We start from the raw sequence: 25,749 nt of genomic DNA, 5'->3' as shown, positions 1-25,749 counted from the left end.
GCTGACTGCAACCTTCACCCCCAGGTTCAAGCGATTCTCCTGCCTCAGCCTCCCAAGTAGCTGGAATTACAGGTGTGTGCCACCATGCCTGGCTAATTTTGTATTTTTAGTATGGATGGGGTTTCACCATGTTGGTCAGGCTGGTCTCGAACTCCTGAACCCAGGTGGTCCACCCACCTCAGCCTCCCAAAGTGCTAGGATTACAGGCATGAGCCACCACGCCCAGCTGGTAAACATTTTAAAATGTTGATATGATCACCTAAATAGTGGCAATAAAATTCAACATCCGTTGATAGTAATCAAAAATTAAGTTAAACATTCTTAGAAAACTAAAAGTACGGTAAATTCCTATATTTGCTAATAAAGATTTTATTCTAAAAGAAAACATAAGTTGTACTAAATTGGGAAATATTGACATTTTTTCATTTGCATTTAGAAATGAGATGAGAATACTCACTATCTTCACTTCTAAGAAATCTGTTACTGAAAACCCTAGCTTGTTAATTAAAACAAAAAAAAAACCCACTAAAATATATAAGGATTGAGCAAGAAGTAAAGTTGGAATTATTTTAAAATGATTTCATTGTATAAATAGAATATCCAATTGATCGTAAAAATAAGTCATTGAAGTTAAAACAAGTATAACAAGATTAATTGTTTTTGAACTTACTTTTACATATAAAGAATACAAATTTGATAAGTGAAAAATTGTAAAGATATTATAGATACTAGCATAAAATATCAAACATGTCAGATTTACTCTGATAAAGATAGGAAGACCTATGTATCAAAACTATGAAGCATTACAAAAAATAAATAAATAAGGTTCAAATAAATGGAGAATATATTGAATTCATTGATTAGAAGAGTAAGCATAAAAACGTCAATTATCTCAAAATGTTCTATAGATACTGAATAACCCCAATTTATAACCTAACTTTATAAGTCACTTATTTGTTTATTTATTTATTCTTTCTGTCCTGTTTTGCATGTTCTTTCATCTTTTCTCTTCTTTTATGCCTTTTCTCTTCCTTCCTTCCTTTCTCATCTTTCTTTAATTCTTTCTCTCTCCTTCCTTCCACCATGGATATTGTCAAGCTGATTAAAACTTTATATGAAAATTCAAAAGACCAAGAATAACCATCACACTCTCCAAGAAAAACAAAGCGAGAAGATTGATCTACCTGACAAAAATTTTTATAAACTCACAGTTACATCAGTATAGTATTGCTATGGAGACAAATAAAACAAAAGAATCAAATACAGACCTCAAAAACAAATCCAGGCATATATGGCAGTTGATTCGTTAAATATGTCACTTAGGTACAAAGGAAAAAACAAATCTTTTTAATAAATGCTCTTGATAGAGATGATGAGGGAGGAGAATAGGGGTAGAAAGACTTCTATGCATTACTATACCTCAAAATACATTGCAAAATGTTGTAAATCTTAATGTGAAATGTAAAGCAACAGTGTCTCAAAACAATTTAGGAAAGTATTTTCATGATCTTGGGTTTATGAAACATTTCTGAAAGAATACACAAAAAGCACAATTCATAAAACATAAGGAAGGCTGCCAAGTCTGACTTCATTATAATTAATATTTTTTCATCAAAAACATTATTAATAGTGTGAAGACAGTAAGATACATGGGAAAGTCATTTTTAGTACATATAACCAAAAGGACTAATACAGAATATAGAAAAAACTTCTGTGATCAATAAGGTAAAATTAGATTTTTAATAAATAAGTGGTTCAGGCCGGGCGCAGTGGCTCACGCCTGTAATCCCAGCACTTTGGGAGGCCAAGGCAGGTGGATCACGAGGTCAAGAGATGGAGACCATCCTGGCCAACATGGTAAAATCCCGTCTCTACTAAAACTACAAAAATCAGCTGGGAGTGGTGGCGCACGCCTGTAGTCCCAGCTACTCAGGAGGCTGAGACAGGAGAATTGCTTGAACACAGGAGGCAGAGGTTGCAGTGAGCCAAGGTCGCACCACTGCACTCCAGCCTGGAAACACAGCAAGACTCCATCTCAAAAAAAATAAATAAATAGGTAAAAAAATAATAATAATAACTGGTACAAGAGAGCAAATAAAAAGCAAACATTTCATTAAAGAATATCTATAAATGGCCAACAAACATATGTAACGTTGCTTAGCTTCATTAACAAATTCAAACTACCAATGAGATGAGTGACCAGATCTGCTGAAAATTACAAGGCTGATAATACCAAGTGTTGATCAGGTTAGGGAGGAATGAGAACTCTTACACAGTGCTGATGAGTTTGTACATTTTGACAACTGCTTTGGAAAACTAATTGGCATTATCTACTAATATCAAACATATGCATATTCTATGAGTCATCTATTTTACACACACACACACGCACGCATAATGCTGTTGTTTTCATAGCAGTGTTATTAATAATAACCAAAAACTGAAACTCTCATATATTGTTGGTGTGAATATAAAATGGTAAACCACTTGGGAAAACAGTTTTTTGCAGGTTTTTATATAAACAGACACTGTCAATGTGACCCACCAATTCTATATCTATGTATTTATGCAAAAAAGGTGAACATATATGTTAATTTAAAAATATATGAAATGTTCGCAGAAGCCAAGAAACATCCTAGAAATGATCTAAATGACCACTGGGTAAAGAAACTGTGATAGCCATACAATGAAAACTGTACACTAATGAAATAAACTACAACTATAAGCAAAGGTATTTACAAAATTCTTAAGAGATAATTTTGACGAACGATTCCATTTATAAAACATTCAACATGGACAAAACTTTTCTATTGCATTAAACATGAAGATAGTGGTTACTTGTAGAAAAAAAGAGAAAGAGTAGTTTTCAAAAGGGGTCATGTCATGGGATTCTTGGGGCCTTCTTAATGTTCTGTTTTTCACATAATTGGTGATCACATAGATCTATTTTTGATAATTTATTGAATTGTACAATACAATTTTTGTGCTTCTGTATATGTGTGGTATATGTAATTATTAAAACATTTCAAATTAATTTAAAATAAGCTAACATGGGAAAGTATTGTAAAAACCTCAGGATGTCAAAAAGTTTCCTGAGTAAGTTAAAGAAAGCACATGTCACAAAGAAAAATGTTGACAGATTTGCCTTTTTGCAAATTAAAAACTTCAATTTATCAATCATCAGTAGGGTAAAACCAAGCAACAAAATGAGAAAAGAAACTTGCAAGAATTAAAATAAACCTTGTTTTTGAATATTCGTAAAGACTTTTTTTTCAAATTTATAATAAGAAAGCAACAACCCAACTTAAAAATGAACAAAATTTTTGACATTTCAAAAAAGACAAAATCCAAATGGCCAGTAAACATATGAAAAGATGTTCAACATCATTAGTTATCAGGGAAATTCAAGACAAAACTACAAAACCACAAGAAAATATCATTACATGCTCACCAGAATAATTAAAATTTTAAAAAAGCAAGGATCAGTGTTACTTAAATTTCCTCTGCCTCAGGCTTCAATATGAATTGGCAGAGTTTGATTACTAATTCTGTTTTATGTAAAATTTTGATATTTTGATAATCATAGAATTTTAAAATTAATTTTTATTTTAATAAATATTTTATTAAAATATTATTCATCTTGCTTTTTGAGTTTTATCATGCCCCTTAAAACATTAGTGTTTCACTTACTTTGCTCTAAATGGCAGCCCCTCTAGCAGTAATATTTTGGCAAGTAAAGATTTAAAGGAAGAAATATTATTTACAAAACAATTCCGAATGCTTTCTGAAAGAAAAATAACAAATAGAAGTATATGTCTCACAAGTACATTGCACTATACAGGACCTTAAGACAACATGGGTGTAATAATTTAGAAGACAAAACACCAACATAAGGTATAAAAACAATTGACTGAGATAAAGAAGATGGTAGAGTAAAAAAAATAGTTAAAAAGTAAAATATTGTCATCTAGAAGCAATAAATAAAAGAGGAAGAGAAAAGGCACATCTGAAAATAAAATATAGACAAAGAGGGACAGCTTGAAGTAATCTGAGCGAATTCAGAGAAATAAAGAGAAAAAATTGAAAAAATAGGAAATAATAGTACAGAAAATATTCAATCAATCTCTCTCTACAAAGACAAACATCATTTTTTTAAGTTTATATAGTCAATTATATGAATAGATTCTCAAATATTAAAGTCACCTTGTAATTCCTGGATAAATCCCACTTTGTCAAAATGCATTATTCTTTTTATATATTTTGAATTTGATTTGCTAAAATTTTGTTTTGAATTTTTTATCTATGATTATGAGAAGTTTTGGCTTGTAGATGTCTTTTTTATATTTCTTTGTCTACTTTTAGTATCAGGCTAATTATCAGGCTAATGCTAGCCTCATATAATGAGTTGGAAAGTGTTACCTTCTTTTCAATTTTTCAAAGAGTTTGTGTAAATTTTATATTATTTCTTCCTTAAATATCTCGTAGAATTTACCAGTGAAGCTATGTAGGCCCAGAGTTTTCTTTGTAGGAAGATTATTAACTACAGATTTAATTTTTTATTAATAATAGATACAGAGATATTCACATTACCTATTTCTTTTTTAGTGAGTTTTAGTAGTTTGTTGCTTTCATAGAATTTGTTCATTTCATCTAGATTGTCACATTATTGGTACGATGATGTTCATAATATTCCTTTATCTTTTAATTTCTGTATACTGTAGTTACGACACTTCTCTCATTTTTATTATTAGGAATTGTATCTTCTACCATTTTTTACTAGCTAATCAAGTTAGAGATTTATCACCTTAAGACAACATGTGTGTAATAATGTAAAAATCACCAATATAAAGTATAAAACAATGGAATGAGACAAAGAGGAAGATGGCAGAGTTTTAAAAAGTAAAATATCTTCATTTAGAAGCCAATATCTTACGGAATGGTCAAAAACTGGAAGCATTCCCTTTGAAAACCAGCACAAGAAAAGGATGCCCACTCTCACCACTCCTATTCAACATAGTACTGGAAGTTCTGGCCAAGGCAATCAGGCAAGAGAAAGAAATAAAGGGTATTCAATTAGGAAAAGAGGAAGTCAAATTGTCTCTCTTTGCAGATGACATGATTGTATAGTTAGAAAACCCCATCGTCTCAGCCCAAAATCTTCTTAAGCTGATAAGCAACTTCAGCAAAGTCTCAAGATACAAAATCAATGTGCACAAATCACAAGCATTCCTATACACCAAGAACAAACAAACAGAGAGCCAAATCATGAGTGAATTCCCATTTACAATACTACAAAGAGAATAAAATACCTAGGAATCCAATTTACAAGGGATGTGAAGGGCCTCTTCAAGGAGAACTATAAACCACTGCTCAACAAAATAAAAGAGGACACAAACAAATGGAAGAACATTCTAGGCTCATGGATAGGAAGAATCACTATCTTGAAAATGGCCATACTGCCCAAGGTAGTTTATAGATTCAATGCTATCCCCATCAAGCTACCACTGACTTTCTTCATAGAATTGGAAAAAAAACTAAAGTTCATATAGAACAAAAAAAGAGCCTGTATAGCCAAGACAATCCTAAGCAAAAAGAACAAAGCTGGAGGCATCATGCTACCTGACTTCAAACTATCCTACAAGGCTACAGTAACAAAAACAATACGGTACTGATACCAAAACAGTTATATAGACCAATGGAACAGAACAGAGGCCTCAAAAATAACACCACATATCTATAACCAACTGATCTTCAACAAACCTGACAAAAGCAAGCAATGGGGAAAGGATTCCCTATTTAATAAATGGTGCTGGGAAAACTGGCTAGCCATATGTAGAAGGCTGAAACTGGGTCCCTTTCTTATATCTTACACAAAAGTTAACTCAAGATGAATTAAAGACTTAAATGTAAGACCTAAAACCATAAAAACCCTAGAAGAAAACCTAAGCAATATCATTCAGGACATAGGCATGGGCAGACTTCATGACTAAAACACCAAAAGCAATGGCAACAAAAGCCAAAATAGACAAATGGGATTTAATTAAACTGAAGAACTTCTGTACAGCAAAAGAAACTAGCATCAGAGTGAACAGGCTACCTACAGAATGGGAGAAAATTTTTGCAATCTATCCATCTGACAAAGGGCTAATATCGAGAATCTACAAAGAACTTAAACAAATTTACAAGAGAAAAACAAACAACCCCATCAAAAAGTGGGCAAAGGATATGAACAAACACTTCTCAAAAGAAGACATTTATGCAGCCAACAGACATATGAGAAAATGCTTATCATCACTGGTCATCAGAGAAATGCAAATCAAAACCACAATGAGATACCATCTCATGCCAGATAGAATGACGATCATTAAAAAGTCAGGAAACAACAGATGCTGGAGAGGATGCGGAGAAATAGGAAAGCTTTTACACTGTTGGTGGGAGTGTAAACTAGTTCAACCATTGTGGAAGACAGTGTGGCGATTTCTTAAGGATCTAGAACTAGAAATACAATTTGACCCAGCCATCCCATTACTGGGTATATACCCAAAGGATTATAAATCATGCCATTATAAAGACACATGCACATGTATGTTTATTGTGGCACTATTCACAATATCAAAGACTTGGAACCAACCCAAATGTCCATCAATAATAGACTGGATAAAGAAAATGTGGTACGTATACACCATGGAATACTATGCAGCCATAAAAAAGATGAATTCATGTCTTTTGCAGGGACATGGATGAAGCTGGAAACCATCATTCTCAGCAAAATATCACAAGAACAGAAAACCAAACACCCTATGTTCTCACTCATAAGTGGGAGCTAAACAATGAGAACACATGGAGACAGGGAGGGGAACATTACACACTGGGGCCTGTCAGGGGGTGGGGGGCTTGGGTAGGGATAGCATTAGGAGAAATACCTAATGTAAATAACGAGTTGATGGGTGGAGCAAACCAACATGGCACATGTATCCCTATGTTGTGCACACGTACCCTAGAACTTAAAGTATAATTTTAAAAAGAAGCAATAAATAAAAGAGGAACAGAGTCAGAACATCTGAAAATCAAATACTTCGACTGATTTTAGCATCAATAAATATTATCAATTTTAAAGACCAAGTTTTTTAATCCATTGATTTTCTCTACTGCTTTTCTGTTTTCTGTTCCATTGCTTTCTGCTCAGATATTTATTATTTTGTCTCCTGCTTACATTAGGTTTAATTTGCTCTACATTTTTAGTTTCTTAAGATGACATCAGAGGTCTCTGATTTGAGACATTTCTTATTTTCTAATATGTACATTTAGTGCTATAATTTTTCTCTCAGTGCTGCTTTAGTTCATCCCACAAATTTTGATATGTTGTATTTTTATTTTCATTAAGTGAAAAAATGTTCTAATTTCCCTTCTAATTCTGTCTTTGACCAGTGGGCTAAGTGTGTTCTTTAGTTTCCAAATATTTGGGAATTTTTAAAGGATTATTTTATTACTTATTTTAACTTAGTTCCATTGTCCTCAGAAAACAGGCACTATATAACTTGAATCATTTTAAACTTAGTACCACTTATTTTATGGCCCAGAACATCATCAATTTTAATAAATATTTTGTGTGACTTTGCAAATGATATATATTCTGTTGGTGGGTAGAGGGCTTTATAGGTGTTAAATCAACCAAGTTGGTTGATAGTACATATCAAATATTCTCTCTCCTTATTGACTTTGACTACTTATTTTAACGATAGTTGAGAAGGAATTATCAGACTTCCTAAAAACATTTGTGGATTTGACTATTTCCACTTGAAGTTCTATTCATTTTGCTTCAGATGTTTTGAAGCTCTATTATGAGGTAGGTATATAAACATTTAACATTGTTATATCCTCATGATGAATCATGAAGTCATTAGGAAATTACCTTCCTCATTATTAGAAATATTATTTTCCTTGAAATATACTTCTGATATTAATAATATCTTTTCAATTATTTTAAAAATTAGTGTTATAATAGTATGGCTTTTTTTCCATTCTTTTAGTCTATTTGTATCTTATATTTAAAGGGCATTTCTTATAGACAGCATACAGTTAGATCTCGCTTTTGTATCCAATTTCAAATTCATTCCCGTTTAAATTGGATATTTAAGTCATTTGTACTTAGTGTGATTACTACTATAGTTAGCTTTGAATCTAACATCTTGCTGTTTATTTTCCATTTAACTCATCTGAAATTTTTTCCCTTTTTTCTTCTTTATTTGCCTTCTTCGGGGTTAATTGAACATTTATGATTCCATTTTATTTCTTTTGTTGGCTTATTAACTATAATTTGTTGTTTTATTATTTTAGTCATTGCTTTATGGCATAGTATGTATCTTTAAATTATTGTAGTCTATCTTTAAGTGATATAACCACTTTGTGTATAACAACTTTACAATACTATGCTTTCTTTACTCTTCCTGATGTATGCTATATTTGTTATACATTTTACTTTTACATATACAATCCATACAATATTATTATTTTCTTAGTAAATTATATTTTAAGGGATTTTTAAAAATATATATATTGTCTATTCACCCATATAGTTATTATTTCCAATGCTCTTCATTGTTTTTTGTAGAGCTATATTTTTATCTGGAATCATTTTCCTTATACCTGAACTTCCTTGTTGTGAGGGTTTGGTCCTGATTAATGCTTTCACCTTTTTTATTTCTGCAAAACATTTATTTCACCTTTCTTTTTCAAATATTTTTCATATGTATAAAATTCTAGGTTAATAATGTTATGTTTTGCTTTCTTATTTTCAGGAATTTTAAAAAATTTAATTATTGTGGGTATATAGTAGGCGTATTTATTTATATATTATGAGGTACATGAGATGTTTTGATACAGGCATACAATGTGAAATAAGCACATCATGGAGAATGGGGTATTCATCCCCTCACGTATTTATCCTTTGAGTCACAAATAATCCAATTACATTTTTAAGTTATTTTAAAATAATACAATTAAGAAATTATTGACTATAGTCACCCTATTGTGCTATCAAATAGTAGGTCTTAGTCATTCTTTCTATTTTTTTTATACCTACTAACCATCCCACCTCCCCTCCAGTCCCCCACTACCCTTACCAGCCTCTAGTAATCATCCTTCTACTCTCTATGGCCTTGAGTTCAACTGTTTTCCATTTTAGATCCCACAAACAAGTAACAACATGCGATATTTGTCTTTCTGTTTTCAGTAATTTAAAAATGTTGCTGCGCTGTTTCATCATTTGTAGTATTGTTGACAAGCACTTTGCTCCCATTCTTATCTTTGCTCCTCCATGTGTAATATATGTTTTTTTCTTTAGCTGTTTTTAAGATTTTTTCTTTCTCACTGGTTTTGCACAATTTGGTTATAATTTGACTTGAGGTAATTGTCTTCATACTTCCTAGATTTGGAATTCATTGACATTCTTGTATCCCCAAGGTTGTATTTTTTAATAAAATTTGAAACCCTTTCACCCATTAGCTTTTTCAATTTTTTTTTTGTTTTCTACTTTCCAGTGCTTTAGAAATTCTAATTACGTGTATATTTCACTGTTTAAAGTTATTCTACATCTTACTGCTTCTATGTGCATTTAAATTCTCTTTTCCCTGTATTTTCCATTTTGTATAGTTTTTATTGCCATATTTTCAGGTTGACTAATCTTTTATTCTACAGTATATAATCTGCTATTATTCCCATTCAGTATAATTTTTATCTCAGACATTGTAGTTTTCATCTCTCTAAGTTTGATTTGGAACTTTTATTCTCTTTTTTAATTTTTTAAGTTTTACTTTATTCTAGATTCAGAAGGTGCATATACATGTTTGTTTCATGGGTATATTGTGTATTGCTGGGGACTGGGCTTCTAGTGCCCATTACTCACATAGTGAACCTTATACCCAATGGGTAATTTTTCAGCCGTCACCCCTTCTCACTCTTCCCCTTTTTTGAGTCTCCAGTGTCTATTATTTCTATTTTGAGGTCCATGTGTACCCATTGTTTAGCTCACTTATAAGTAAGAACATGTGGTATTTGATTTTCTGTTTCTGACTTAATTTATCAAGGATAATGACCTCCAGCTCCATCCATGTTCCTGCAAAGACCATACTTTCATTCTTTTTTACATGGTATAGTATTCTATGTGGATGTATATCACATTTTCTTTATCTAGTCAACCACTGATGAACACTTAGGCTGGTTCCATGACTTTGCTATTGTGAACAATGTGCAATAAGTATACGAGTGTAGGTGTCTTATTTATATAGTGATTTTGTTTCTTTTGGGTAGATACCCAGCAATGGCTGTGCTGAGTTGAATGGTAGTTATATCTTTTGTTCTTTGGGAAATCACCGTACTGTTGTCCATTGAGGTAGAACTAATTTACATTCCTACCAACAGTGAATATACATTCCCTTTTCTCTGCATCCATGTGGATCTGTTATTTTTGACGTTTTAGTAATAGCCATTCTGACTGGTGTAAGATGATGTCTCACTGTGGTTTTAATTTGCATTTCCCTGATGCTTAGCGATGTTGAGCATTTTTTACGTGTTTGTCGGTTGCTCGGTTGCTTGTATTTTTTCTTTTAAGAAATATTTGTTCATGTCCTTTGCCCAGTTTTTAATGGGGTTGATGTGTATTTTTTGTTGTTGAATTGTTTTAGTTTCTTGTAGATTCTAGACATTGGTCCTTTGTCAGAGGCATAATTTGCAAACATTGTCTCCCATTTGTAGGTTGTCTTCTCACTCTGCTGATGATTTCTTTTGCTATGCAGAAGCTTTTTTGAGTCCCATTTTATTATTTTTGTTTCTGTTGCATTTGCTTTTGCGGTATTTGTCATAAATCTTTGCCTAGGCCAATGTCCAGAAGAGTTTTTCCTAGGTTTTCTCCCTGAATTTTTATAGTTTCAGGTCTTACATTTAAGTCTTTAATCCATCTTGAGATCTTGAGTTAATTTTTGTATATGGTGAGAAATAGGGTTCCATTTTCATTCTGTAGTTCTCAGAATAACTGTAGAACATGCTGGGAATGCAATATCTTAAGGAGGAACTGTTTGGAACAGCCTGGGCTCTATTCCTGTCCACCCCGGAACAGAATATCCTTCAATGCTTTACCCCCACTGTATCATTGCCCCCAGATTATAAAATTCAGGATAGGCTGCTTTCTGGGCTCTTTCCCTTTCATTGCAAGTGGAGCATGTGCAAATGAGACTCCCTCTACCTTAGGCAGCTTTCCTGAGCATTGGGGGACTGACTAATCATAAATCCTAGGCTTCTGTTGCCTCATGCTGCCTATCTATAAGTAATAAACCCACTTCATGGAACCTGTCTGTATGAATATTGTGTCTAACTGTACTTGTGCAAGCAGTAAAAGTACAGTCCAAGATACAGAAATGAAGTGGCAACCAGTGCAAAGTGAACCTGGTTTGCACTTTTTTCTTGTACTGGTCAGTTTCCCCAGTGTTATATCAGTCCCTTGCCTGGTGCTACAAACTTGGCTACCATCATTCTAAAGTCAAGTTGGAAAAGGAGGATGAAAGTCATAATTAAATGTGAAGAATTCATCTTTTTATTTTCAACTCAACACCTCACTTTACTGTTTTTGGGACTTCTAAGATCAGAGTCTACCTCTCCATAGAATACACCTTGAATCTGTCTTCTGCAGAGACAAGATAATAAATATGCATGTTCTAAGTGCTCCTAACAGACTGCAAATGAACTATCCTGTTTTCAACCCAACTTCACATTGTTGCTTTCAGATGTGTGTGGAGCTCCAGCATCTCCTTCACTTACTGATCCTCTCTGGAATTCTCCAGTGCAAATTTCCTTGTTCATTATTGGCTTCTCTCAGTACAGAGTGTGAAGTATTTCCTTTCTCCATTTTGCTTGTTCATAAAAATTTTATCTTCCAAAATTCAGTTTACTTAAGTTTTCAGTTGTTTCCTTCCTGTCCTGTTCTTGCCTTTATGTGTTCATTACATTACTGCCATTTTAGTACAGTTTGGGAAGCTTTTATACTTAAATACAAATATCACTTTAAAGTTAGAACAAAAACATTTTTTGTTTGCAAAAGCCTAGTTATTAAGAAAAGGTTAAACCGATCATGAGAATTCAGAAGAGTAAAATAAACTAATGAGTGTCTAGCACCCTCACGTGTGTGTGTGTAAGTGTGCCTGCGTGCATGGGTGCACTCATATGGGCACACGCATATGCGAATGCATGTGAGAGAGAGTACAATTAGGAAAAAAGGGTTTGTTCTAAAGGTTTGATCACAATTATGCATTGCCTTCTCTGGTGTACTACATCTATTTAGAGACCTAATATTATAGTGGAGATTGGTCCCCATTTAGACTTCTAGTGGAGCTAGGTTCTTTCCTTTGCAGTGAAGAAACAGTAATAACTTTTCCTTAATCATCACAAGGTTCATGGCAGAGACACCTACAATAAAAGATAGATTAACAAGAGAAAATCACATGTATTTATTTAATATATGTTTTACATACCATGGGAACTTTAAAAAAAATGACTCAAAGATACAAGGAAAACTATTTGTTTTGCTTAGGTTAAATAAAGAGTAGACAGTCATGCAAAAGTATGATTGGACAAAAGAGTATAATCTAATGGTAATAAGCTGAGATGAACTTAGCAAGGCTTGGTTTTTCAGCTTCTTCTCTGTGTCCCTCTGTCCTTCAGAGATAAGGACATTCCTTTCCTCTGGTTCTACAGAGGGCACGTCTGAAATAAGGGTCTTAGGACCTCCATCAGGGAAAGGCCAACTATGTTTTATGACTACTCAGGGGAGAAGGGGCAAGGGAAAGGTTAGAGTACTTTGTTGCTTTCATTATTTTTTCAATAGCTAAGGTGCCATATTTTGGTGTAGCATATCCTGAACCCCATCACTTGTCTCAGAATTTAGTAGAAACTCAAGAATGGCAAACAGCAGGTAAATTTCCCTGGTTACAGGGATTGGTTCAGGGAGGAGCATGAGAAACCAGCAGAGCCTATGAAATATCAGGAAATTTTTGCTCAGATTGCCAGAAAGCCCCATGTTCCTTCCCACTGGACTTGAGATGCTGGAGCTGCCACAAACACTGATACACAAGAGGGCAAATATCTGCAAATGAAGCCATGTTAAACGGAAAACAAGGGTCCATATAGGAAAAGAAGGGCTGGGTCCAGAAGCAGTGTTTAAATCCTTGTCTACAACAATGTCTGAGCCATATTGTCCCTAGACTGTTCAGTTGTTTCCCAATAAGTTTCCCTGGATTCGATTTTCTATAACTGGCATCTAAAGGAATCCTAATAAATCCACAATGCTCTACTCAGGAAGCTCCCGAGCTTCTCAAGATAAATTATTCTGAACAGAATGAAAAGGAAGTAAGTATTAAGGGAAATACTACCAAACAGTATATTGTTAATAAACAAAAGTTAAGGCCAGGTGCGGTTGCTCACGCCTGTGATCCCAGCACTTTGGGAGGCTGAGGCAGTCGATCACGAGGTCAGGAGCTCGAGACCATCCTGGTCAACATGGTGAAACCCTGTCTCTACTAAAAATACAAAAATTAGCTAGGCGTGGTGGCATGTACCTGTAGTCCCCGCTACTTGGAAGGCTGAGGCAGGAGAATCACTTGAACCCGGGAGGCAGAGGTGGCAATGAGCCGAGATCGTGCCACGGCACTCTAGCCTGGCGACAGAGTAAGACTCTATCTCAATTTAAAAAAAAAAAAAAAGAGAAATTTGAAACCCAAACCAGTGACCATATGGAAAGGACCATTTAAATTCTCTCACCAGCAGATGTCCTGACCTGATCAATAACTACCCAACTGAATGAGAAAACAGTGGGAAGAAAATAGGAAGAAATCATTTGATCACCAGCAATAGTCAGTCTTTCAGGAACAATGGTGTCAGTGCAGGTGACAAGAAATGGGGGAATAAAGAGAATGGTGCAGTGTACAGTGTCAGTAAACTTGATATCGATTTGGAAAAGATTTGAGAACAAATTATTATGAGACTGCAAGGTCTTAGAAAGGAAAGTCGTAATCATCAGAAACCAGAATAACATCAGGAGGAATGAATTAGGTCAGAATAAACCCAATTATTTTACATTTTTATTGTGAACAAGATGTAGATATGAGGTCCAGAAAACAATATTACATGAATGTTTATATAGTTGAATAATATGGTCCAAGGAATGTTGAATAAAAAATGCAAAAAAAAAGTCACACTTGACTAGAGATCAGTAGTTTTATACTTGAGATTCACACCTCAAACCTTTTCTGTTAAAATATTTTATCATGGCCCTAGACAAAAAGTGGACAACTTCTTTATCTCTTTAGTGGGATAGCAATACAGTCAAAGACAGAGTTAGGGCACTAACAATAACTACTCTTCATTGAACACTCACTCCATTCCAGATGTCCTATCAATGACTGGGCATATATCAATTCTATAAATAGCTCACACAATAATATTAAGCGATTTAGTATTGCCCTTACTTTATAGATGAGAGAATCAAGACTTTAAGATCCTATAATTGACTTTATTATACTGATGATGTTCCAAAGCCAGAAATATCAGAGTCAGGATTTAATCACAGGTCCTACAGTCAAAATTTGTGCTCTTAACCCAAAATTTGTGCTCTTAAAATGGACATACGGTATGTAAACAAGATAAAAATATCTGCTTAAATCCAAAAAGAGCTCCAATATAAAAGTAAAAAGTGAGCTTAGAAGAAACAGTGCTGAAAGGTAACATGGGTTAAAATGATTTGGTAATTTGGGTTGACTTCAAGCTTAACGAAAATCAAGACAATTATGGAACGGCAAAAAAATTAATGCTACTCTGAATTGACTGGACCACATCTGCGACATCACGTATAATTCTTGTAGCCATGGTTCAAGAAGCAATTAGATATACTTGAGCATGTTCAGGCTAATTTAACTAGAAACTGAGTCATGAGAAAAAAGAAGAGAGAATATGGGCTTAAAAGGGGAAATATATAGGATGAGCACAGGTGCAGTCTTCAAATGTGGGAAAGGCTATCAAGTAAAAGAGGGATTAAAGTCATCCTACACTGATTCAGCATTATGATTACAGTGTACTGATGTCAGCTCAAGGGACTGCACATGGAATCTATTTTAACCTGATTCTCTCATGTTGCAGAAATAAAATGAAACTGAAAATATAAGTAATTTGTTCACAGTCACATTAGATATTGGTAAAGCTGAGACTAGAATTCATGTCTCAAAAATTCCAGTTGGAGAGGCAAAACCTCCTCCTCATTAGACTATTAAAAGGGAAAATAGGCAACAATATCTTTATCTAAAACCACCACTACCTTTGAACTTCTTAGTAAGCAGGGCCCAGGATTAAGAAAAGGGTAACTCATTTAAAATAATTAATATAAACTCTGTTAATTGAGAGAATTTATCTGTAGGTGGTAAATCAGCAATTTCCATACTTATCTCATTGTTTCATTTTAAAAGACTAGAATGCTTAACAGTGTATCTTAAATAAAGGTTCCTCTTCAGATATTAGAAGGACGTGGTCTTTTCTAATCCTGCCCCTGGACTTTTACATGGCAAAACCATTCATTTTTCCCCCCAGTACCTAAAGCTATAGGACTGACTGTCCTCCCTTTGAGGCCACTTCTGGGAAGTCAGTCTTCCAGTCCGCTCCTTTTTGCGTGGGAGTAGGAGCAGCTGAGGGGAAGCAGCGATGGCATGGCTCAGAACACACCCACCCGATTGCCTTCCTGCTCCTGAACATCAGCTGTTGAGCGGGGGAAAGAAGCCAGAATTATCACCAGCTGTTTCCCAAGCTGTTTTGGCAGAGACTCACAGAAGAATAGACTCCCCAGGCATATTCTTGAGTAATGTTACTGGAACTAAAGCTCTGTCTCCAGAAACATACAATACAGAGAAGAGATAAATGGGCTTGATCTCTTTCTCTTTCAATCTCCATACCAGAAGGCTTTTTTGAACACTGCCTACCAAGTTTACAATCTCTAATGTTTGCAACAGTCACCAACACTTTAATGATCCTATATTCAATCCTAATTTCCATAAATTTTGGTACCATTTTTATTAACTAAGACCAACTGGAATTGGTTTTGATATAGTGAGAGGGAGTCAAAACAACTGAAATCAAACCAGCTGGATTTTTATTTTTATTTTGTAGCCCCAGTATACTATACAAAGAATTACTTTGAATTTGACTAGGGAGATGTTATCCCAAGCAGTAAGTGTGTGTCAGATTGCAAAGTCACTTTTCAATTTTGGCTGTATGTATGTAGCTTGAAGAAGATTGTAGAGCAGAGCTGCAGTACAATTGATGGCTTAAGTTGCTAATTGTAGTCAACAAACACAAGAAATTGTATTTATTATGAGGTTCTAATTATACATGCACCTCCATGAACATTGCTATCCATCATGTGTCTCATACTATTTTTACATAATTGGGAGAAATGTCCCCAACATCATAATATATAAAATAATCTTTGTTCAGTGTATATGAATTCATCTGAAAATGTAAATCACCCAGTTTTTTTTAATGACAAAGAATACTTGGAAAGCGAAGAATGTTTAATGAAAGTTCATGTAGAAAGGAAGCCAGTCAAGTAAAATGCAAATGTTGTACCAAAAGTTTATTGAGAAGTCAGAGCTAAGAGAAATGTTAGTAGCTCTTAAATTATTTTCCTTTGAGGGTTTTTCCAAAAGGATTCAAGATATCTCACATGTTTTAGTGCATGACTGTTTTCTTGCCAAATCTAACTTGAAATATTATATTCTAAATATACATGTCACATAATCATGAATATCCTTTCCCTTACTTGAATGAGGTCTGGCCAAACATTTTCCTGGCAGTTATTATGTCTATAAGAATATACTAGATATTATAGAGCTAGCCAAAAAATTGGTAGGCTAACTGCCATATAAGAATATGAAAATACTTATTTGATCAATATTAACAGGCTTTATGAAACAGGCTGTATAACATAGCTATTATTTGACATCAGCCTTTCAAAAGCATTCACTGGTAGAAGGAAAAAAAAGGTTGATTTGGCAAAGTACCACTATGAAGTTCATTTATCTATTTTATCTAATGAGGAAGAGGAAATTTAAACATGCAAAAATAAAAAGGAAAACTGCATTCATCTTCCACTAGAAACAAATTAGGGTTTCATTAAACAAAAGTACTTGCTATCCTTATGCTCATTTCTTTAAGAATGTTGATACTCTGCATCTGAATGCCTTCTATTTCTTTTAATTGTCTTACAGCACCAGCAAGGACCTTCACTATAATGGTGAATGGAAATGGTGAAAACACACTTTCTTGCCTTGTTCCAAATGGTGACAGAAAGGTTTTAATCTGATCATGTATAACTATTGTAGATCCTGTTTATCAGATTGAGGAAATTCCCTCCTATTCCTAGTTTACTGAGAAATATTATCTGAGAGAATATTAAATTCTCTCAAAAGAGTCTCCTGCATCAATTGAAATGATCTTATGATTTTTCTCTTTTATTCTTTTAGTATAGTGAATTGCATTGATTGATTTATAAATGTTAACCCAGCCTTGTATTTCTGGGATAAACCCTACTTGGTCATTATCTATTATTCTTTTTATATATTGTGGAATTTAATATTTTGCATCTAGGTTTATGAAGGATATTACCCTATAATTTTTTAAACTTATAATGTCTTTCTCTGGTTTTGATCCCAGCCACGTGTGGGCTCTGCCTGATCCCTTCTGGTGGGTCTTTTCCACGCCTCGTGTAATTTCCTCACATGCATGTGAAGCATGAACAATATTCAGCTCAAAACTTCACTCCAGATTTCAATCTTTCTCTGTGCAGCTCTCTTCTCTCCAGTACACTGCCCAAAGTCTAGCCACTGTATGCATTTTAAACTCTGTCTCCTCAACTTACAGAGAACACTGAAATTTGGGGGGTTTCTCCTCCTTGGATTGCTGCGCTTCTAATGCAGTGAGAAACTGAGGACAGCTTATCTGAGGGCTCACTCTCCGGAGTTGTTTGCTTTCCACTATCTAAATCCACTTTTTTCACAGATTTTGTCTGGGTCTTTTCAGTTGTTTAATCCAGGAGGATAAATCTCATCCCCATTACTCCTTCCCTCAAAAATTCTTAACAGTCTTTAAAATGCTTAGCAAAGTTCTGGTAAGCAAGCCAAAGTGTATAGGGTCAAGAAGAAATAAAAAACCTTTTCTTGTAGCTTCTTTTATGTAATTTTTTTTTTTTTTAAGACAAGGTCTTGCTATGTTGTCTAGGCTGGACTGGAACATCTGGGTTTAAGCAATCCTTTTGCCTCAGCCTCTCAAGTAGCTAGGACGACAGGCATGTGCCACCATGCCGAGCTTACAAATTTTACTCTAGAAAAACGTATTTTTAAAAATTATTCCTTAGACCATAAGTTTACAAAATAAATCTCATCTAGTTTCTCTTTACATATTTTAAACTCATGCCTCAAGAACAGTTATAAAAATATTTGTGCCTTAAAACAATACACACAATTTTTTTTGAAAATCTAGCATTCCTAAAGAACTTCTAAAAAATAAATTACTTTTAAATTCTAATAGGTCTCTTTGAAACTTTGCTCCATCACATAATTTGTTAATTTGAAACTGATATTACACCAGTGTTCTCCAAGCTTGATTCAAAGCTGTGATATGCTGAAGAGTGTTATGAGAAATTATACTGATAATGCAGTGTGTAGAAACCAGTTATCAAATGGTAATAACGGTACTCATTTTCCAAGAAAAATATTAGTTTTAATAATAATCTTTCCTATAAACTCAAATGAGAAGTGAACATAGCAAAGGTCTTTGAGTATATTAACATTTACAAGAAGCTTAGATGTCCAGTTTCTAATGTTGAACAAGTTTTATAAATAATAAGATGCAAGAATCTTTTAGTTACTAATTAAAAATTATTTACATTAGACAATAAATTAATTAAATAATTGTTCTAGTTTTAATTCCATACTTTTCCAAACATACATTCTTAATTTAATCAGGTCTAAATGATTTTGGTTTAAAATTCACTATCTTTTCATGATTGATAGATAGTTAGATATTAATCTACAACCCACCTTCGAGGAAACAAACGTTCAGAACAGTATTTCCAAGAGTATTGGAAAAGTACAGATATTCTTCCATCTTCTATAAAATTAATACTGCTGAAAACTGGGACAAGTATATTTCAAGACTTCTGGTTAATGCTTAAGGGTTATGGGAGTAAATGAGAGAAGCTGACCATATAAACACTGAAAACTGGTTTTCATTTGCTCTAACACCACAACCAGCTTAGGGAAGAAGTTCAGTTCTTTCTGGTTCTTGGGGGAAAAGTCTATATTAAAAGTGGGCTAAAAATTATCTTAGAAAAATTATCTTAGAAAGTTGAAAAAAGTTCAGCAAGTGATGTTGGAAGTATGGAGATAGTATTGTGTGAAGTAAGGAAGTATTTAATATTTTCCTAACTTGCAATAATTTCATAATTAACAGTTAGGCATTAAATACACCAACATGACAATAACTGAAACTTGAACTTAAACATTCAATAAAATTTGTTATAATATTCGCTTGCCTTTCAGAAAATGAACTGTTTACACTTTTATCCTCTAATAAAAAGTGCTTTACATTTTTCATTATAATTGGGCTATTTTAAGAGCACTATCACTTGGCTAATTCCTTGTCACTTGCTGAATTTAAAAGTTGCTCCAATAACATAAAGTTCATTTAACCTAAAAAAACTCATTTTTAACCTGCAAATACTCCAGGCACACTTCCCATCTGGGAAATGTTAATCAGATTTGGCAGGGAGGGGTGCTTAGGGGGTGGGGAGTGCATATTCTAAAAGTACTCAAACTCATATTGGAGTCCATGGCTTCAATGGGAAACAAGTTGAATTTTCTAGGGAAACATATGCTCAAGCACCCCATTCACAGCATGCACCCTGGGGCTGAAATATGTTTTCTGGTGGGTTGTAAGCAAAAGAAACGTTAAATATTATTGACGGTAATGGAGTAGTCAAAGATAACTTTTATCACAGTGTTTTGCATTTTTCTCATATAATTTACTATCTGATAATTATTTTGCTTTCAATAATTAACCTGTTTTATTGGACTCCTGTGCATTACTTCAAATGTTCTTGGGATCAACATTCTTATCCCACCTGCTCCTGTGATGATCAATTATATATCTGCTTTGACTCCTTTTACTTAGATCTAACCTGACAGCACCTGACCAGATGCATCTTGTTTGTTTCTCTAGGGTTTCACTGGTGCCTTGAGAACCTTTGACATCTGTTTGCAGCTCGAAAGTCCATGGAGCACCTTTATGACCAATAAAAGAGAAGGACCAATGTATAAATATTTTTTTCTTCTCTGAGGATGGGCAATTCTGAGATGCATTGCATAAAGCATCAAGTTAATATTTAATCAGTTGAAGTATAAGATATTGCAACTCCCACATACCTGGCTTAAGGCAGGATACAAAGGCATAGAATAGAAATTGAATCTGAGAACATCCAAAAAGATGTCATGAGTCTCATTGTTTTATGGACTCTGGCCATAAAACAATGAGACTCGTGAAGGTATAAAAATCATGAATAGTTTTCATAATTCTCCTTCTCCAAGGCCCCAAACAAATCCTTTCACTTCCTGAAGGAACCAATTGACTTTTTCTTTTTCTCAAGATTGTCAAGAGAGATTTTTATCCTCCCAGACTTGAATGTCTTCTGATTAGAGAAATATCTGCCCAAAAAACGTCAAAAAAGGAGAAAAAGAAGAACCTAAGGAACATGAACGTGTCATAGAAATTTCTCTCGGTGGTAACCCAGCCTCAAACGGACCAACTGTGTGCAAAGCTGTTCCCCATTTTCCTAAAGGAAAAATGCTGCTCTTAACAGTACTTATTTTTCAGGGGGCCCAATTTCAGATATGTTGGTTTTGGCAGGCTTCTGCTCAAGCTGTATTTTTTTCCTACTGAATTACAGTAAGAACTAAGTATTAGAGGCTGTAATTAAAGGTTGGTGAGGCAAAACTGGAAATGTGCTCAATGGGCTGCACTCAGATCCACCTGATCCGGATACATCAAAATATTGGTCAAAACTCCCCATTTATGAATCAGCTCAGTTCTGGACTGAAGAGAAGCTTTTGAGACCCTCTGGATGCTTTCTCCCAGGTTCTCTGTTATGGGTTGAATTGTCATAGGTCTTCATAAAGGTTATTAAGTTATAATAAGGCCAAATGGTTGAGGCCCTAATTCAGTATGTCTAGTATTGCTAGACATAAGAACAAAAGACACCAGGATGTGCACACACAGAGGAACGGCCATGTGAAGACACAGGAAGAAGCCGTCATCTGCGAGCCAAGGAGAGATGCCCCAAGAGGAACCAAACCTAATGACACTATGATCATGGACTTCTAGTCTTTGAACTGTGAAACAATCAATCTCTGTTTTTTCAGCCACTCAGTCTGTGGTATTTTGTTCTGGCAGCCCTAGCTGACTTGGATAGTCTCCCATGGTGAAGGTGCCCTGTGGGCCAGGCAGAGATTCTTGTTCCCAGAGCATGGCATGGCCTTTCCTGTCTACTGGCTTTTGCATGTGATACTCATGTCAGTAGGATACCCTCCTTTATTTCTTCACATATCCAAATCCTACTGTCTTTCCATGGAAAGGGAAAGCCCCTACACTACTGGTAAACTGGTAAGCATAAGCTTTTATAGACCTTATGAGGAGAAAATTTGATAATACCTATTAAGAGCCTTAGAATGTTTATCCTCAGATAGAGTGACTCCATTTTCTGGAATTTATCTTAAAAAAGTATTAAAGATGTGTCCAAAGATTAAGCTATATGGATGCTCATCAAAATATTTTGAGTACTGCAAAACTGGAAATATCTAAATGACCAACAGAAGACAAAGTAACAAACTCGTTAAAATGATGCTGCTTAAGTGTATTATTGCAGAAATATGCTAAATAAAGCATGGTATTAAGAAAAAAGCAAGTAATATAATTTTAATACATATATTCATATAGAAATAGTTCTGCAAAAATATATGCTATCAACAATTTGTATGTATAATAAACATCATATTTTATTTTATTTATTATTTATTTATTACACTTTTTGTAGCGACAGGGTCTCCCTATGTTGCCCAGGCTGACCTCAAACTCCTGACCTCAAATGATCCTCCTGCCTGAGCCTCCCAAGATGCTGGGATTACAGGAAACAAATATACATCAAGTTATCAGCAAAGATAGCAGCTGCTTGGTTTGCTTATGAAGTTTTTGTTTTGCTTTGTTTTTGCCTTCTTTGATATAATTTTTCTGCAATAAACATTTGTTGCTTTAAGAAAAGTAGTTCTCCTTTCCAAAAAATAGAAAAAGATTTTCTGTCTTTCAAGTCCAACTTTATTCATTACTACATTTTTAAACAAATATTATTTAGAGTCTGCTACGTATCAGACATTCTTCTAGGTACTTGGCTACATACGTCAGTGAGATAAAGATGCCACTGTAGTATACTTTACATTCTAACAGAGGAATAATATTATAATAATAAATTACATCATATGCTAGAAAGTTATAAGTGCCATGGAAAAAATAAAACAATGAACAGAATAAAGGGAATTGGAAATACTGTGATCAGGTTACAGTTTGTTTTATTGAATAGAGTGATCAGAGTAAACCTCATTGAGAAGGCAAGATATGGGCAAAGAATTGAAGAATCTAAATGAAGATATGTGAACAAAGAGCATCTCAAGCAGAAACAGTTCCAAGGTGAGAGCATGTCTAGCCTGCTGGCGGAACATTACGGAAGGTTTGGTTAGAGGAGCTGTATTGTGGAAAAGTATGAGAAGAGGAGATCAGGGAGTTGACAGGAAGAGAAGACCACACAGGCCTTTGCAGATCATTGCTAGGAGTTGGTTTAACATCATCTCACATTCCCAAAAGAATCTGGCTGCTGTGATGAGACTGGATTGCAGAAGGGCAGGGGCAGAAGTAGGGACACAAGCGGCAAAATCAATGCAGCATTCCAGGAAAGAGATGACTGTGGCACAGCCCAGGGGTAGCAGAGGAGGTAGTACAAAGCTGGTTAGATTCTTGATTTTTTCCTAACGTTTTTAATGTAAATTTTAAAACATAGAGTAAATTTCAAAAAATTTTGCAGCAAATATTCATATATGCATCACTAGATTCTCTGATTAAAACTTGATATACTTGTTTTATCACATGTTCATGCATCTGTTTATACTTCTATCCATCTATCAATGCATATTACTTTAATGCTTTGCAAAGTTTCAAGCATCAGTACACTCCCCCCAAAATACTTTTGCATTTATCCCAGAGTTTAATATTTTTACAGTACTTTTTTTGAAGTTAAATTTATATAAAATGAAATGCACAAATTTTAAGTGTACCATTTGACAAATGCATACATTTGTGAAACTAAATTTTTATAATGATAAAGAACATTACTGTAACCTCAGGCAGTTCCCTTATGTCTGTTTCCAGTGATTCACTATCCCTAGGCTCAAAGCAACCATCATTCAAATTTCTTTCACTGAATATTAGCTTCACCTCTTTTAGAACTTCATGTAAATGAAATATACTGTATGTGTTATATTTTGTAAGTATTCAAACTAACAATTTTGATATTCATCTATATTACTGCATATATCAGTAGTGCTTCCATTTTAGTGCTAAATAATTGTCCATTGTATGAATATACTACAGTTTTTTTCATATTTTCTCCTATTGATGAACAACTGGGCAGTTTAGAGTTTGGTGCTATTATGAATAAAGCTTTATGAACATTTTACACAGGGGTTTCAGTGGATACATTTTTTCATCTCTCTTTGGCAAATACATAAGGGTAGAACTGCTAGCTCAAAAGATAACTACATATTTTATAAGTATATGTTTTATAAGAAACTGCCAGATATATTTTCCAAAGTGTTTTACCATTTTACATTCCTACTAACAACATATAAAAGTTCCAGTTGCTCTAAATCCTTGCCAATATTTGGTGTTATCAGTCTTTTTTAATATTAGCCATTCTAGTTGTTACATAGTGGTATCTCAATTTGTTTTAAGGTGAATTTCTATACATTTATATTTAAGGTAATTTTTCTGTATTAATTCTTCCCAGAGCATTCCAGGTCATAGTGTTTTCTCTCTTTCTACTTGCATTTGTTACATTAGTGAATGTACCTCATCTGACCATTTTTCACCTATTGCCTCACATATTTAAATTTTTTCCTATAGTAATCCTTGTTTTTTTAATAAGATTATATTTACCTTGAGAGTAGAGTCTTTATTCTTCTTCTGTGTTCCCTGTAATAACTAAAATAACACTGGGCTTAGAATAGCCACTCCATAAATGTTGGTGGGTAGGACAAAGTTAAAAATCAACCTTGGAGATGAATAAACTGTGGCATGCTTATACAATGGTATGCTACTCATCAAGAAGAACGAGCTAGCAAGTCAGGCAAAGACATGGGTGAATCACAAATGCATATAGGTACAGGAAAGGAACCACTCTTAAAAGGCAGTATACTCTATTTTGTCATTAATATGAAATGTGGGAAAAGCAAAACTATGCAGAGTATACTCAGATCATTGGTTTCCAGGGCTCAGTGTGGGGAGGTGAGTCAGTGGGAAGATTGAATAGGTGAAGCACATGGGTTGTTTTTACAGTGGTATAACTATTATGTATGATACTATAATGGTGGATACTTGACACTGTGTATTTGTCAAAATCCACAGAATTTACAACCCAAAAAAAAATTGAACCTTAATGCATGCCAATTTTTAAAAAAAATCATTTAGGATGTCAGAGTAACCCATGATGGAATACAAACTGTGATAAAAGAATCTAATTACATTAGAAATATATGAAACAACCAATGACATGGTGCTGGGGAAAGTAAGTGGAGTCTATATGACTCTTATTTATTTATTTAAAGCCAAAGAATAGCATGTTTATTTCACTTAAATTCTTAAAAATACTTTTTTGGCACTTACTCCATAAAATGTCCTAACATTAAAAAAAATTTATTGAAAAGAAAAGCATTTTTAAAAAACCCAAAACGTTAAGATTTTATTTACAAAGCTTTTTGATGTATAGAAAGTAAAAATGCTGTTAGAATCTTGGTGTAAGTGGTAGCCACTATCTACAATGCATGTAAGCACCATGCTCTACTTGATGAAACTGTTTCCAATTGAGGATATGGGTTAATATTTCTCAAACCACTACATAGGCATACAGGAATTGAACAATTAAGGAATTGAATGATGAATGGTGGAAGCCAGGTTTCTTGCTTTCGGAGTAGAAGGTTGTAGACAAGCAAGATGAGAAGGTTAGAATGACCCATGTTGTAATGGATTAGAGTTGGAGAAATCAGTATGAACCCATGTTTAGCTTCATATACATAAAGATCATTACATATAGGCATACTTATGGTTTTTTGCTTATACACGGTTCATACACACACATATATTCCTTAATCTATCAATTAACGAGGTCTAAAAGCAATGATACCCCAATAGCAATGGGCAGACCCAACACCCAGATCTAATGCCATTCTCCAATAAAATAAACCAGGGCTCCCAGGAGAAATGGCTGATTCTAAGATTAAGGCAAGAAATATACACGATGAGCCTGAAGCATCTTGTAGTGCCAAAAATAAAGAAGTTCTCAAACAC

General features: G+C 34.1%; 1 long non-coding RNA gene across 1 annotated transcript in view; it reads left to right on the top strand.

The window, feature by feature from the left end:
- LOC134728708 (uncharacterized) overlaps positions 1 to 25,104 on the top strand; it is a 139,626-nt gene extending 114,522 nt beyond the window's left edge. The window contains exon 3 of the long non-coding RNA XR_010109405.1: positions 20,308 to 25,104. This is a non-coding gene — a long non-coding RNA (uncharacterized LOC134728708). The remainder of the gene's footprint in view (positions 1 to 20,307) is intronic.
- The last annotated feature ends 645 nt before the right edge of the window (positions 25,105 to 25,749 follow it).

The sequence above is a fragment of the Pan paniscus genome, chromosome 13, assembly GCF_029289425.2.
Source record: "Pan paniscus chromosome 13, NHGRI_mPanPan1-v2.0_pri, whole genome shotgun sequence".
Lineage (NCBI taxonomy): Eukaryota > Metazoa > Chordata > Mammalia > Primates > Hominidae > Pan > Pan paniscus.
This window is presented reverse-complemented; position numbering and strand designations above follow the sequence as displayed.